Source organism: Glycine soja, chromosome 18 (genome assembly GCF_004193775.1).
Source record: "Glycine soja cultivar W05 chromosome 18, ASM419377v2, whole genome shotgun sequence".
Lineage (NCBI taxonomy): Eukaryota > Viridiplantae > Streptophyta > Magnoliopsida > Fabales > Fabaceae > Glycine > Glycine soja.
The window spans coordinates 13,659,812-13,675,703 of NC_041019.1; the positions used below are offsets into that span (position 1 = coordinate 13,659,812).

General features: G+C 31.1%; 1 pseudogene across 1 annotated transcript; it reads left to right on the forward strand.

Annotated features, from left to right (window-relative positions):
- Positions 1–901: 901 nt before the first annotated feature.
- Positions 902–13,321, forward strand: LOC114396439 (annotated as a pseudogene). Its single transcript, XR_003663299.1, has 13 exons — positions 902–1,729; positions 2,888–3,070; positions 3,452–3,648; positions 3,813–3,956; positions 7,132–7,978; positions 8,232–8,273; positions 8,391–8,499; positions 9,600–9,757; positions 10,682–10,814; positions 11,390–11,556; positions 11,726–11,815; positions 11,922–12,904; positions 13,134–13,321. The product of XR_003663299.1 is annotated as an uncharacterized protein At5g01610-like (transcript).
- The last annotated feature ends 2,571 nt before the right edge of the window (positions 13,322–15,892 follow it).

The following is a 15,892-nucleotide window of genomic DNA, read 5'->3' on the forward strand; positions in this document are numbered from 1 at the left end:
AAATTGTGATCAACCATCGCTACCATAGAATTACTTATATAGACCTAACATTAAGCTTAGAATAATTCTAAATCAATTTATAATATTTTTATGTTAACAAAATACTAATTTAGTCAAATGTTTAAAATATATGAATTTCAAACATCAATTTAGTCAAATATTTAAAATATATTAATTTCAAACTTCAATTTAGTCAAATATTTAAAATATATTCATTCCAAACATTAATTTAGTCAAATGTTTAAAATATATTAATTTCAAACATTAATTTAGTCAAATATTTTTTATTTTGAGAATCAGGATATCCCTAATAAATGACTAGTGTCCTATAATACTAAGTTCCATTTAAGGAATTGATATCTTACAACAAATATTTTTTCATATATATGAGTCAAAAATTGAATTCAAAATCACAAGTTTAAATAATAAGATTATCTATCAATCTTGTCATATCATATAATATTTAATGTTATTATTTAGTATCTATCTTTTACTCAAATATTTTGGTTTTAAAATATATAATTTTAAAACAAATGACTTTTATTTACTAATATTTTATATATAAATATTATGATAAAAAAATCATACATTTAAAAATATATATTAATTAGAAAATTTAATAAATATATCATTTAATAAATAATAAATACAATAATTAATACTATTTTGAATACAAATATTTTTTAAAGGATAAAAGTATTTATGAATATATTTATAACACTACAAAAATTAATAATATTAATTGCTACATTAATATCTATTTAATAAAATTAATAATTTTAAATGCTACATTAATATCATTTGTCATTAATTTAATTCTCAGTACTAAAAAACATTTTTTTACAATACACAACGATTATGCGGAACTTAGAAGTTATTGTTTCTAATTTTTATTTCTCCCCCTCCTCTCTTGTTTCTCACTCTCCCTTTCCTCTCTCGTTTCCCACTTTCCCACTTTCCCTCTCACTCTCTGACTCCCCCTCTACCTTAATCGAGATCCCCTTAGACACGTCTGCCACCACTAGGAAGCCTTCCACATCGTGGCCGAGGAGGTTGACATTATTTTCATAGAGGGTGATGTGGTCGCCGCAAGCAAGGACGCAACCTAGGGTTTCAGTGGCGGAGAAGCATAGGGACACTGCTTTCGTCCTCCGCTCCCTGCTCTACGTCACTATGGCGACCCTCATTTCCAGGGTTTCGGGGCCACTCTCCAATGGGTTTCTAAGGTTGGCCTTGATGGACGTGATTGTGAATCCCGTGGTGAGATTCAATTACTTCAACAACCTCGTTGACATGGAGCGATGCATGAATGGGACGAGGAAGATAGTGGAGATCTTGGGGAGCAGGGCTTTGAGGGATTTCAAGTTTAGCAACTGGTTCGGGGAGCGAGACTTTAGGTTCATTGGCCTTGCTTTGCCACTTCACCAGACCGACTTCCCTAGTATGTCGTATTTCTATTGCTGGACAGTGAGCTCCATATGGCACTACCATGGAGGCTGCCACTATGATGAGCATTTTTACTTCAGGGTCGAGGATGGAGAGGACGACAGTAGCGATGCCAGGGTCAGAACAATTTGATTACCACAATCCCTTTTCTTTATCGAGTGCTTTCTTGACTTGTCAGAGAGGTCACCAAGAATAACACAAGGAACATGCAGCCACCATTTGTTATCTTTCCATGGAAAAAAATTTCGGAATGAGGCCCTACGTAATCTACTCGAATTCCCTGGTATGTTCTCTGCATACCAAAATTCAGTGTCCTAAAAAGTATCTAATATTTCATAAAAACAATATTATGTTAACGGTTTTAGTCACAAGAAGAATTGATGAAAACTGAGATGTTATAAGCAAGAAGAAATTGAGATTTGTCTTACTATAAGCATTGTGTCAAGCTTCTGTAGTGTAGGGGGGTTGACATAGATGTCTGATCTTGGCCTATTTTTCATCATCCGAAAAGAGCATTCGATCATGTTACTTACATTTAGAGGTGCCAAACAAGTTGTATCTAAGTTATAATTATGATCATTCAGCAAAACTCACTTCTACAATTGTGCTATCTTCTAAATATTGTGCAGTTGGAACAAATTCTTGTATGCCACTTCAACTGATCATTCTTTTTTTAACTGAATTATGCATGATGTTTGATTCTATTGTATGGTTAGAATGAATACTGTACAAATATTAGTTTATGAACTTGTTGTCACAAATGACAACCACAATCTTGCTTGATGCGATCGCCAATTACATATTGGTTTGTGTTAAATAAGGTGTCTTGCAATTTTGTTTTTTGTGTTCCCTGGAAAAAAGCCTTCCTGCCATAATTCATATTGTTGAGTGATTTTTAGTTTCAATTTACAAGGTCTATGATGTTTTCTTATCAGTGCAATATGGTTTCATTCATGGATGACTTGGAGAATTGATGTTTAGAGCAAGTGAAGCATGCAATTCAACAAAGTGTTGCATGAATCCATTTTTCTTTTACTAAAAGAATACCTTGAAGCATAGCAAGGATTGATTGATGATGGGCAAGTGGGGGGTTTTGTAGTTAACTATACCTTCTAATTGTTTACATGTTAAATGTATGTGTTTTACTTTCATAATAATCAGATTCAAATGTCTGACTTCATGTGTTGAAGTTTATAAAAAATATTTTTATAGTAAAATTTTATTCTTGTTCCTTTTTGATAAAAAAAATATTTTTATACTATTTTTAATTTCATGTGTTGAAGTTGATAATTTTTTTTTTTTATATAAAAGATACCTTTTAGGACAACTGGTAGCTAATTTGGAATGTTTTAGGTACAAAGAGATTTCCTGTTTGATTAATTGTTTTCTGCATTTAGTTCTCCTTGACAAATCTTTCTAATTGGAAATTGCAAATTTTTAGGTATTTTTGTGCTTATGATTGTCATTCCATCTGTTGCAACCGAAAGGGCTAGTGCCAAGTTTGTTTCCACCCTTTTTCAATACAGAAAATGGTGAAGGAATCAACAACAAGCCCTGCATATTTCTCTTGAGACTTCTAATGAGTCAGTATACCCTAACTGGAATTGATGCATCAGCTCATATGGTATATCTTTTCTACTCTTTTTCATCCTTTTCTCAAAATTTTATTGCCTTGAAAAGCTTTTAGAAATTTCCTTGTCTGATACATTACACTTTTTTTTTTATTGATCCCTCCCTATAAAGTAAGTCTAAAAAAGAATTCATGCATTGTTGATCCCGTGAGCTCTTGTTATCATTTATCAACTTAAACCTTTGAGGTGTCAATCTTAAGACCAAGTCTAGATCCAACATGAAAATTAGTTTGTCAATAACCTCGGTTTAGGTAATAGGAGTTACCAAGTTTCTCTTGCTTTTCAATTTTGAAAATTCTACGCTGCCATTGTTAGATTGAAGTTACTAGATGACCTAGACTAAGACTTTCTGGTTACTTAACTTGTATTTGCAGACAGAGGAAACCAAGGATGTTGTAATAGTTTTATGGTGTTCTACTAAGCTTTGAGTCACTAAGCCTAGCTTAAATTTTAGTTCAATTTGGTTGGACGACTTCTTGGCCCTAGGGGTAATTCACTAAAGTGAGTGGAGGCTACCACAGGTTGTCGTGTATTTATCAGAGGAAAAGGTTCAATAAAAGAACTAGATAAGGTATCATCTCTTCTTTAGTGGATTGTCTTGCAAGTTGCAAATCCTAAGAACCTAATTTAATGTCATAGTTACTTCTTCTTTCAATTTGTTGAGTGTGCCTTTTTTTTCTGACTAGATATATTAACTATAACCATTAACTTCACTCTACCATTTATAATCCAAAGGAAGAGTTGTTATGAGGAAGGCCAGCTTACGAACACTTAAATGAATCACTACACATTTTGGTTGAGGCTGAGTTACCTGTCAATGTTGTTGATATAAGGTCGAGGCAAGCACAGGAAATCATAGAAGAACTACTCAAACCCATGGTATCTCCTTATAGTTTTAAAGCTCTGAATATTACTTACTATTTTGCATTTGCTAACTTTTTTTACACTGATGAAGTACAATGATTTGTGTGCCAATTTAACAAGAAGCATCTAGTTTGATAATGCAAACTTCATGTCAATGCATTTTGTAGGCATGTCACATAACTTATTCATAATCGTTTACTTAAAGTTAGAGTTTCACTTTAATAATCTACATAATACTGAAAAGTCCGTATAAGATATTGGAGTGAAACTCTAATTTTTTAACTTTTAATTAGAGAATGGTGTTCGATAATCAATGCTCTCACAATACAAAATTATCCACACCCATAAAGGATCGTGAGAACACAACAAATATTACATTATAGTAAAAATAATAACAAACACAAGAATATAATATGGTTCAACACCTCTTGTCTATGCCCACAGAACCATCTAAAAAGTATTTCACTATCACAAAAATGATTACAAGATTGTAACCCATCCTAAATAGTGTATCACTCTACAAACTCGAGTACATCACTAAATGATTACAAGAAATGATAACACTCTCACACAAAGAGACTTTTCTCTCAACAAAGTGACTTTGTTTCACAATCTTTCTTCTCACATACACACTATTTTCATGTGTATCTTCTCCACTAATTCTCTTCTCTATTTATAGTGAAGATTGTCACCAACTATAATAAATAAGTTCTCTTGGAAGTTAAAACAAAAACAACTTCCAATATATCCATTCAAATAAGCTTCATATATTCAAACGCAACCTTCCACTTTGCATTTAAACCACCTAAACTTTAGTCATAAAAATTCAATTCTCACTATGCATTAAATGCACCTTATCTTTTGGCTTGGAACTCTACAATTCTACCCCTCAAGCCAAAAGAGAAATATCATTTAATCAATTTGAAAGTGAACAAATTCCCCTTCCAACCGGGGTATCTCCCAACACTTCTACAATGTTAGAAAACTTCACTTTCTTCTTCACTTTGCTATCATGTTTCCTCTTTAAGGCTTGTCCATCCAAATAGCAAAGGTTACCTTTATTTTTTTGTCCTTGCAACACCAAGAGTCTCCCCTTGTACACCTTGCATCCCTACTTTAAACCAATATACTTGTACCCTTGTGATGTCATCTCCTCCATACAAATCATATTGACAATAGCAGAAGGTACATACCTTACATTTGAGAAAGTTCGAATAGCACCATCATGGAGCTTCATCCTCACGCTCTCTATGCTTTTAACCTTCATTTTTCCACCATTTCCTAAACTAAAATGGTGGAATTCTCCATCATTTTTCAAAGTATCAAACATCTTTCGATCTCTACAAATGTGTTTTGAGGCAGCAGAATCCATCACCCATTTTGTTTTAGCAATCTCATCATTTGTTGCCAAAAACACATCATATTCATTTTCGACACTTTTTACTACATTAGCTTGGGAGTTGTTAACATCTTTGTTCATATCTCTTAATTTCTTCAAGTTGTCCTTCATTTGTTTGCACCTCACTTGCACATGACCATTCTCACCATAATAGTAACATTGTATGTTACTTATATCTCGTTGCGGATGTAATTACAATTTTGATATTCCTCTTGGCCTATCCTGTCTCCTTCAATGATTCCTCCCTTGCTCAGACTCTACCACATCTATTGCATTATGCTCCTGGCCATAGCTTTGATACCACTGTTGGATAATCAATACTCTCACAACCAAAATTACCCACACTCACAAAGGATCATGAGAACACAACAAAGATCACATTGTAGGAAAAGTAATAACAAACACGAGAATTTAACATGGTTTGACACCTCTTGCCTATGTCCACTGAACCCTCTAAAAAGTATTTCGCTATCACAAAATGATTATAAGATTATAACTCACCCTAAATAGTGTATCACTCTACCAATCCGAATATCCCACTCAATGGTTATAAGAAATGATAATACTCTCACACAAAGACACTTTTCTCTCAACAAAGTGACTTTGTTTCACAATCTCTCTTCTCACATGCTCTCTCTTCATGTGCATCTTCTCCACTAATTTTCTTCTGTATTTATAGTGAAGATTGTCACCAATTATAATAAATAAGTGAAAGGTAAAACAAAAATAACTTCCAATTCATCCATTCAAATAAGCTTTATCTAGTTAAATCCAATCTTCCACTTTGCATTTAAACCACATAAACCTTAGTGATAAAAATTCAATTCTCACTATGCATTAAACACACCTTATCTTTTGGCTTGGAACTTTACAAATGGTATGAAAAGCATGTAAAGAATTGTGTCTAAATTTTTTAGCAAGTCTCATTAATAGGCTCAATGTCTCTTTTTCTCTTACCATTTTGGTACGTGTGGACTTGGACTTGCAGAAGAGAAGTGAGAAGAAGCTGAATCATGAGTTAGACAACTAGAACAACAAGTAATACGTACATGGCAATGTTTCAGCTTATTGTTTGTCAACTTATTGCCCTACTGCAGAAGTGAACCACTTATAATTTAACTCCAGTTACAACTTACATATGGTTTAAAATAAAAACATTGTTGTCCACCTATAATTTTCTAAATACTCTTTTATGTTCATTAATCATTTTAGTTATTTATTTTATGATTCTTTTCATAGATTAAACTTAATCTGCACAAATTATTGAATGCATTCCAATATATTTTAAATTTTGAAGGAAATCCATCTAATTAAAATTTGATCTGAATGTTTTTTTCAAGAAAATTATCTACTGCAGCAGAAAAATTAGATAACATTAACAAGAAATTAAGACCATAGTAAAGCCAAGTTTTGTACCGGACAAGTTTTGATGACCAGAATGCACACTACTAGAAAAGTGTCTTTTCATGTTGTCGTATCTACATCGGTTATAAAAAAAAACCAATGTAGTAAATGATACGGTGGCATTTTTGAAAATAAAGCAAACTTTTTTAACCCAGTTACGACGGTTTTTATAAAACCGCCTTCGATGTGAACGTTACAAAGGCGATTTTATAAAAACGGTCTTTGTTAGTCAATCTAACTACTACGGTTTTTAAAAACCGCCTTTGATTGAAGTTATAAAATTTTTAATTATTTTATTTATTTCGGTTTTCCCTTTAAATTAATAAATATATTATACAAAATGCAGCCAACAGCAACCCTAACGCAAAACTTGTTGTTGCTCCCAAGGCCTCTGCCGTCTCCGTCGTGCCAGAGAGAGAGGTGGTGATGTCTTCAATTAGATTCCTATGGATCCTGATGGTGTCTTTGACGGAATCATGCACGTTAAGCCAACCGCAGAAGTTATCAATGTACGATGTTCTGATGGAGTACGGGTTCCCGGTGGGTCTTCTTCCCAAGGGAGCCATAGGGTATTCACTTAACAAAGTCAGCGGTGAGTTCGCAGTGTATTTCCAAGGAGTGTGCAGCTTCGACATAGAGTCCTACATGTTCAAGTACAAATCCACCATCACGGGTGTCGTCTCCAAGGGCAAGCTCTATAATCTCAAAGGTGTCACCGTCAAAATCTTGCTCCTTTGGCTCAACATCGTCGAGGTCTTTCGTCAGGGGAATGATATTTACTTCTCTGTCGGAATCTCTTCCGCTGATTTTGGCATTGAGAATTTCCTCGAGAGCCCCTAGTGTGGTTGTGGTTTCAATTGCAAAACACTACCCTTAAACCGTGACGTTTCCGTTTCCTCAATTTAATTACACTTTTTTTATGATTCAATTGCCGAACGGATTATTGGGTTCAGTTGCAAACTATAGATCTATCTAGTGTATCTATCATCTTCTTCTTCTTTTTTTATGCTTTTTAAGTTAATAATTAGTCCTACTTTTTATTATCGGGGCATTGTTTATGTGTATAAAGATTGTGTTTTGATCTTCACCCTTTTTGTTGCCAGATGACTACAACAATTGCTATTAAAGATGTGAGAAGGGAGGTGAAAATACTTCGAGCTTTGAATGGACACAACAATCTGATCCAGTTCTATGATGCATTTGAAGATCAAGACAATGTCTACATTATAATGGAGTAAGTTTGGGATGCCTGTTTCCTCTTCAAAGTATATTGTAACAGTAGTGTTTTGTGGCCATCCTAGTAAAGTTTAATAATACTTCTTTTTTTATTTCAAATAAAATATGTTGTAATAACCTCAAATAATACAACCTTTTTAGTGACATCAGCACTATGTATTAGGTTATAAAAAAAAATTGTTGACAGAATGCCTTGATTTTTTTTGCTTTTTGATGATTTTGTAATTGGCTAGATCCTATTGACATTTCAGGTTATGTGAAGGGGGAGAGCTCTTAGATATGATATTATCAAGGTATTCATAAAATACCAGCTTTTCCTTTTCTAATTACGATAATAAAAAAATAAAAAAAATTGACCTTTGGAATTGCACCTTGCCACTAACTAACTATATGGTTGATTTCTTCTTTAGAGGAGGGAAATACTTAGAAGATGATGCAAAGGCTGTCATGGTACAGATACTTAATGTTGCTGCATTTTGTCATCTTCAGGGTGTGGTACACCGAGATCTTAAGCCAGAGGTGAGCACATTTGTATCCATTTCTTTCATATGGTTAAAGCCTATCTGCTACATTTTCAAAGATTCATCTTAATACCCTAGTATGGAAATGCTAAGTGGGGCATGGATGGGTTACTCATTTAACTGTCTTAATTTTACACCCGTCCCAAAGAAATCCCTCTCTTCATTATTCTTGTGTCATAATGGCTTGGTGCTATTTAGAGTTGGATTAAGCCTAGAAGTATTATGTCACTTTTGTTTTTATTTTTCGGCTGGCAAAGATTGTAGAATGTTTGATAAAGTTTACTAACTTTTTTAAGGAGTCTAGCTAGATTGGATTTTGGAATATCTAGATAGCCTTTAATTTAGCATTTTTATTTCCTTTTGATGGTTTTGTTAGATTTTTCTTTTCCCTTTTGGTTTCATACATCATTCAGTTGCAATATATAGGTCAATATAAGCCATGAATATATGACATAACTTTTTGCTGTTTCATTCAGTTCACTAGTCACTTGGGCACAACTCAAGCATTAAACTAGCTTATTCAACATAGGTTTTAGTATTTAAAAAAAAAGTAAATTACAGAAAAATAAATTCCATGAAGAAATTGTGTTCCCATATAAACCCTTTTGTTTGTATAGTATGAATGAATAACTAATATATTCAAGATTTCAAGGATAATTCTAACCCCCTTGCCATTTTCTTCAGAATCAGAAGCAATATCATGAACTTGGGGTTGGGGTTAATCTAACTCATAGTTACCATAGCATACAAAAAGGACTGGTTCCATATATGCCAAGTCAGTCAAAAGAAAATTATCCTAAATTACTAGTTTTAGGAATGCAAATTAGAGTTTCTCCAAAACATACTAAATGTTAGTATTGTGCTAATATGAACTATGAGGCAAATTTTATCACAAGGGTTTGGGACTTAGGGTCATGATTGAGCTGCCCTGTAGTAGAGTAGAGCTACTGTATGCCTTCATGAATAAAGTATGAAACCTGAATTATATTTAGCATCCATGTTGATCTATATTGTTGTGAGTACTTTTATAAATAGCAAAAACAAACTTTTCTTCAAGTTTGATTCTGTTAGTCAAGGTGCTAATAAATTTTCTTAAAGTTTGCTGATATAGTTACCAGATACCACAGGGATAAACAAATCATACTTGTGGCGGTGCTGATATTTGGTTTGGTTTGGTGATCAAACAATAGTGATATCTTTTGCTCTCCAGGATCCTACTGCCCGACTACAACACGCAAAGTTTCTTGTGACAGTAGGTATTGATTTATCCCATACCTTATTTTTCTCATGTTTAAATTATCTAAACTTCCTTTTTTTGCAATATAATGTCCTCTAAAGAAAACTCCATTATTACGTGCTACTACTTTCATGTCCATTATAACCAACCTTGCACTAACTATTGAGCATTCACACATTAGTTTTTTCCCAATTTCAGATATTATTGCAAGAAGGGTTCTACTCACCAAAATAGTATTTTTTTTTTTTTGTATATATCATAAGTATAATTTATTCCATCACTATTTGTGTTTGAAAATCCAGTGCCAACGTGAAAAACCACATCCACTGAAAGTAATATGAAGTAGCAGTGTTTCAAAGTTAGTTCCAAACAAAGTTGATATGATAAATTGGGCTAGATCCTGAAAATTATATCTCATTAATTGGATTAAAATTTTGTGTTATTTTCTTGCTTTATTTTGTTCGAGAATGGAGGGCACTAAATCAGAACCTTAGTCTATATTTTTCATTTTTGCTAGAAGGTAAACTAATCTAGTAAGGCATACCTTGATCAGGCTTACAGAGGATATGCTAGCCCTCTTAATATTTTCTTTATCCTCCGGATCATTGTATTATTGTTTTTTTTTTTTTTTGCCAATGAAATCATATGAGTTTATGCATTTAAAAAAAATGCAACGCATTAAGTTTAGTCTTATTTAAATGTGAAGTAAATGTAAACAAATTGTTATGATCTTTTCATTTGAAAAATTTTCCTTGTTGGACTTGGAATGCAATCCTGTTCATTCAATGCCTATACTCCTTTTCTTCTATTTAATTCTTGCTTTCTTCTTGATCCTTGTTTGCTTAATTTATTAATACTATGTTAATCCTTTTTTTTTTCTCTGCGCAGTCTTATATTACCTTTTCTAATTTCAATTTTGATTTTGATTTGAATAATTCCATAGAAGGGTTGAATGATGATTTGAAGAGGACTTGATAGAGGTGGTGGATCTAATGGGGCACAACAAAACTTTCAAGAATTGGTCGGCACTACTAGGGTCCACGAGCCCATCGTAGCCACCAAGGGTAAATTATACGGTAAATATTTATACTAGCACAAAATTTAAATTAAATTATTTTTTATAGTTTAGTTTAAAATAGTTATTTATTTTTTTAAATTGTATACTATGACTTTTCTAATTTATTTTAGTTTAACAATTAATCAAATGAATTAACATAATGTGGAATTTAATAATTACTTGAGTTTTGATTCACTCTTAAAATTTATATTTACTTAATCATAAATAATAAAAAAATTGCAAAAAACTGAATATTTCCTCTTACTCATACTTTTATGCAGGCAGATTGAAGTAGACAGCAAATTTTTGGAAGCACAACACATGATTCAAAATATAAAATAATAATGTAATAATTTTTTTAAAATAGACAGCAAATTTTCCATCTCAACTCATCGTGAGATCATAATTTAAGATTTAAAGTGTTCTCCATAATTTGCATCATACATAGTTTTCTGTCATTGGGAATTGAATCAAGTTGTGGTATATCTCAACTTGTTGCACCTAAATTGTTTATCAATAGAAGTCCAATCAGATATATGTAGACTGTAGAGCAATGGTGAAGTTAGTGACCCTGTTATGTTGCATTTTGTACAGCTAATCATTAAATGTGTTAGACTTTATACATTACTGGCACCAATGGTTCTGTATCAGGGCAGAGTAACCCTGGATACCCTATCACCACAGGTTATGAAGGAGTATCTTGACCATTAGATGATATGACATTCAGTCGAGACAAGGCAGCTTTAGCTGTGGCTCAAAAGGTGCACTTTCCTCTTCTGGGAATTTTATGATTCATGAACTTTGCTGAATGTCTAATGCCATATGTATTATCATAAATTAATTACTTCAGCGGTTTCATACTAATTGTCTGTCCTATGTTTGATACCACTTTCAATTGAAGGGATTGACAATTAATAAATTTTTAAGTAGGTTTTCAGGGGTTTGTATGATAATGCATCAAACAACATTCATGTAACTGCTCATCTTGCTATCCTGAAGAACACTTGGGTTATCACATAGGTATTTGATAGCCATCATTGTAGTAGTTGATACCGTAGCCAGATTACTTACCCTATATTATACACTTACCCTATATTATATACTTCTAACATGCTTTTGTTCGTAGGAATTCAAGCTGGGTCAAGTCCGTAGCCAGATTCAGGTTTGGAACTTATCCAAATTCAATTAGTTATAGTTTTTATCTTTCTTTATATTAATCCATAAAAAGTGTTTTAATTATCTGCTTTTGCTTCTTTGGTCCGTCACACGTGCTTGCTTCTTTGGTCTTTTTGGTGAGTGAAAAAAACCAGAGTGAGAGATCTTTTGTAGATGCAACCATAGAATAAATAAACTAAACTTTTAACAAGATTCAACTTAAAGAAAAAAAAACAACTTTAATTTCTAAGACGATTCTATAGATAATTACCTTAGAAAGTACTATATATTCTAAGACGGTCGTAGCACAACCGTTTTAGAATGTAGTGCATTCTAAGTCGGTCTTGTGCTACGACCATCTTAGAATGTAGTACAATCTTAGTTGGTCTTTGAGTCTGGACCATCTAAGAATGTATAGTACATTCTAAGATGGTCGTGCTTAACCGTCGTCGTAGACCCATTAGTTTTCTAGGACAAGTGCTACAACGACATTACGTAATCGACATAGTATGTTTAAAATAACCGATATAAATTGTGTTTTTTTAGTAGTGTCAAGAGATGCAGTGGGGTCTTCCACTTACCCGTTCTTTGATTTCAACAGTAATATGCATGACAAATATTTTCACTTTGTACAATTAAAAAAATCGAAATACAATATTTCCATTTTCCTTAATTTTTTGAAAAAAAACATGGATTTTTGTGCAATAGTGGAAGCTAGCTCTTTTATGAAAACAAAAGATTAAGCCAATTTCTTTTGTACTCTTGTAAATACACGAGGAACTGCGGGAGTATGGAGAATTTTGGCGCTGAATGAGGCTGGTGGATGGAGTATGGAGAATTTTGGCGTTGAATGAGGCTGGTGGATGGAAGGATAGGACCACACTGGAAGATATGAACTTGGTGGTGCGAGCCAGTTTCAAAGGATGAAAATTCTTATTCTTGTCTGACTTGAAGGTTGGCTTTCTTCAAACTTTGTTATTATATTTCATTTGATGATTTGAATTAAAGTATCTTGCAAACTTACTTTCTTACTTTATAAAACATCTTTAAGTTAGAAGAACTAACTCCTTATAATAAAATATTACGAAAACTTCATGGTGGTGAGAATTCATGTTTAAATCATCTTTTAGTGAAACACTTTACTTTTCCGCATAGTTATGTGATTTTCCGTTTTGTCTCTTAGGAAGAGGTTGTTTTAAAGAGGTGTTGCTAGCTCGGTATTGGGGGTTTATGCCTTCGGCATGGTAAAGTCATCTTAATTTCTTGTTCAAATGTAACATTAACTGTATCATTTGCTTTTGTTTAAAGATATAATGGATCTACTAAATTTACTTTCAAGAAGGGTAAAATCAATAATTTTAGACAACTCAATTTTTAGAGGAGAAAAATAAATAATTTTAGATATCAGTAGAAATACATAAGAATATTATAAAAATATATAAGAATAATGTCTTTGGTATAAGATTTATTTTAACATATCCATATTTAGTAGTAGACAATAAAGATATTGTCTAGACAAAATTAATTCATTTTGGTTTTGTTATTTAAGATGCCTATGTGGATTCATTGTATATAATATATGATAAATTCGAATACTTAATTAGAATGTAATGTATGTATGTTAAGAAAAAGAATAATTAAATGAGTACTTAATTGTATTCTGTTTTATATTCATTTTAATGAAAAAATAATTAAATACATCATTATATTAAAAAATAATTTATCTTATGCAATAAATCATTTGAAGACGATTTTTAATTAAGAATTATCTAAGAATGATACACTTTTAAGATGATTCTTGACTAAGAACTGTCTTAAAATGATACGTTTTTCTAAAATAATTTTTTTATGAAACAGTTGTCAAAATTCAAGATTATCAATGACGTTAACTTTAAAGACGATTTAAAATCATTTTTAAATGTACCTTAAAACCTCGTTGTATGTCATTTTTCCAACAATATCTTTATTAAATATAATTAAGTCCTTTACATTTGATTAAATCGATTACTATTGTAACATTTAGGTTTCGATCAATAACTATAAGATGTTTGATTATTCAATTCCTTACATATAGATATATATAAATATATAGATAGATAAATAGATTTTGTTATATTACAAAATATGTAGATAGATAGATGGGTTTACAAATAAGACACACATTGGTAAAGTAATGGCTCATAACCATTGCACGTTGGAGGAAGTTGACAAGCACTGAATGTTGTTGCTGCCAAACCATAAGCCATAACAAGCATGACAAGAGCCAACACTTTCTTTTCTCCCATCTTACCTTGAATATCTATACTACTTTATTTTTGGTATTATGAAATTCTGATTTCTGATCAACCACCGCTAGCATATATAGCATTACTTATATAGACATAACATTAAGCTTAGAATGATTTTAAATCGATATTATAGTATTTTTTTATATTTCCTTTGTATGAATCGGGGTATCGCTCATAAATGATTAGCTCCCAAGATAATAAGATTTATTTAAGAGAATAATATCTTCCAACAATTTTTTTTTTATACGCAAGATCAAAGATGGAATTCAAAATCAGACACTTAAGAAACAAGGTTCTATTTATCAACTATGTTACATCACACAATATTTAATGTTATTATTTAGTATCTAACTTTTACTCTCATATTTTAGTTTTAAATATATATTATAAATATATAATTTAAATTAAATGAATTTTATTTAATAATATTTTATATAAAAATATTATGATAAAAGGTCATACATTTAATAAATATATATTAATTCTTAAATTTCATAAATATATTATTTAATAAACAATAAATACAATAATTAATACTATTTTGAATACAATTTTTTTTAAAGGATAAAAATATTTATCGATATATTTATAAAAGATAAAAAAGTTATTAATATTAACGGCTACATTAATATCTATGTAATAAAAGTAATAATATTAAATACTACATTAATATCATTTATGTGATTAATTTAATTATTTATTAAATGTAATTAAATCCTTTAAATTTTATTAGATTGAAATTATCATAAAGTTTAGGTTGCGATCAATGTCTATGGGATGTTTAATTCTCCTTTGCATATAGATAGATAAACAAATACATACATAGACAGGTAAATAGATTTTATATATATATATATTATAAGATAGGTAGATAGATAGATGAATTGATATTTTTTTAGAGATTGCTTATTTTTAAAATATTTTAAAAGAGATTGTTTCTTTTTTTACAACTTTTAAAAGAGATAGCTAATTGCTTTAATTTGAATTTGTTGTAACTTTGAATTATAGTTTTTTTTTGTGTACCAAAGAAGAATATTCCCTCTTTCCCTTAATAAATAAAATAATTAATACTATTTGAATAACAATATTTTGAAAAGAATAAAAATATTTATTTATGTATTTATAAAAACTACAAAATAATAATACTATATAGTACCTATGCCATGCAAGGATAAATTTGGAGGGAGAAATTTATATTTTGATTTGAGAAAAATGCAAAGAAATTATCATAACGAAGAGTTATGTGCTGCGGGAGTGCTTGCTCTATCTGTTAGTAGTTACACTTTTGTGAACTTGTTACTAGTATCAAGTTATCTTCTATTATAAAACTACTTGTTTTGCCTAAAAAAATTGTGTTATTTGAACGAATATATTAGAGAGAATGTTAAAAAATGTGTTTTTAGCACACAAAATACATATAATAAAAAAATATGTTATAACAACTCAAAATAAAGCAAGGTTGGAAGCCTTAGCTTGCTCAACTTTAAACTTGCAAATTTAACTACAATGAATCATACTAAAAGGAAGGGTTGAATAATGTGTTAGTTAAAATATAAAACATTTTTAAAATGAAAGATGTTATAATAAATAAATTTATAAGAACCTCCATCTAGAGATGCGTAAAACTTATTTTTCAATGAAAACCTTGTGTGCA